We start from the raw sequence: 1,942 nt of genomic DNA on the forward strand, positions 1-1,942 counted from the left end.
TACTACTACTACTACTACTACTACTACTACTACTACTACTACAACTACTACTACTACTACTACTACTACAATTAATCATAAAAACAACAACAATCATGATGATGATGATGATGACGATGAAGATAATTATGATAATAATAACTAATGCATTTATTGTATAACAACGCTCAACAGCATGATCTAAGCGCTACAACCATAAGCAATTTTAAGTCACTGAAAGCTGGTCAACTGGATATTTGCGTTCGGCCTTACAACTACACGCCCCACCCCTTTCTCTCTCTCTCTCTCTCTCTCTCTCTTTCTCTCTCTCTCTCTCTCTCTCTCTCTCTCTCTCGCCACATTCAGTCCCTCTCTCCGACCCACCCACTAAGCCTCTTTCCTCACCCCTCTCCACACATTTCAGTTCCCCACGGTACTTTCCTTATTATTATAATAATATCTCTTCCTCTCTCCACACACCCCTCCTTTCTGTAGCCATCTCTGTACACAGAATCCAGTGTCGGCTGGGCTGACAAGCGGGAGTGTCAGAAGTACCTTGCATAATGAGAAATTAGTATGTGTTTAACCAGAGAGGGTTTACAGTGGGTTTAACCCCTATCCGTACGTCGTGTTACACTATCGTATCCATACGACGTGGGGAACTCTGTGCCACCACTTTCCAAAGAGGAAATTACTCGTTAATCCAATCCGTAAGCTTTGCATAGCAGCAGTCTGTCAAAATGATTTGTTGTAGAAATACTGAAAGTTTCAAAGATCTTCGAACTAGAAGTATTCCAAAATGTGAAGAATTTACCATGGGGGTACGGTTAGGGTTAACCTTGCGATACTGCATGGTTATGTAAGGGGCGGTCCTCCGAATATCGCTACCTCAGAATTACAAAGTTGTATCTGACATTTTTGGCCGTTTTGAGTTACTAAGATCATGAATGTGGGCAGAAACTAAACGCTCTATCTGCGCTATCAAAATCGGAAGATTATTCGGAGTCGCTATCAAGATATTCGAAGAATTGAATTTTAAAAAACTTGACAAGTTGTGAAATGTATACCTTTTGACGTCAAATAAAAAAAAAATAGGTACTCGGAAGATATATTTTTTGTAATTCTAGACGGGGCCGAATAAAGCATCAATGTCGGAAAGGATAGGGTAAAGTGTAAAATGAATTTCCCAGGGATACAACGACGAGCCGAGCTGGGGCTCGAACCCCCCGAACCCGCAATCTCACCATAATGGGTATGGTAGTTCAAGGTGTGTTAGTGACAACTGACAATAAGTGATCGCATAAACTAAACCAGAAGAAAAGGAATGCTGGAATGCGTTTTCTACTATGTCGGCAGAGCATTAATTGTCAGCCGTTATTCATTGTAAAAACGACGAGATTACCGAGATAAATCTCCCTTCTCTGCTCCACCTGTTGTCCTTGTGGTCTTAGCCAAGTGTCATTTTGTACATCCCGAGATAATTTTTCTTCTTTTTTTTTTCCTTCCTTTTTTTTTTTTTCAATGAGAGCTAGATGTCCTAGGCTTTTAAGTCGATTTAAATGTCCCTTAAATGTCGTCTCTCTCTCTCTCTCTCTCTCTGTCTCTCTCTGTCTCTCTCTGTTTGGGAAGATTTCTGGAAGGTTACCGCCCCCCCCCCAAAAAAAAAAACAACAACCAGAAAAACAAATGGGGCCGGATTGATTTTTTAATTTTTTTTTTACCTCGTGTATGCCAAATGTCTCAACCCCTACAGGACTATGTGCACCACAACCACCTATATTTCCGTCTTAATATTATGGTGAGTGTGTTTGCGGACGAACAGATAAGACTTAAAAAAAAAAAAAGCAAGTTTATGTTTTCCAAATTACCCCAAAATAAACTAGTTTTATGTCATTTTTTGGTGTGCGCGCGGGGTGTGAGTGTATATGTGCGTGTATGAGTGTGTGTGTGTGTATGTGTGTGT

This window comes from Aplysia californica, unplaced genomic scaffold (assembly GCF_000002075.1).
Source record: "Aplysia californica isolate F4 #8 unplaced genomic scaffold, AplCal3.0 scaffold00505, whole genome shotgun sequence".
Lineage (NCBI taxonomy): Eukaryota > Metazoa > Mollusca > Gastropoda > Aplysiida > Aplysiidae > Aplysia > Aplysia californica.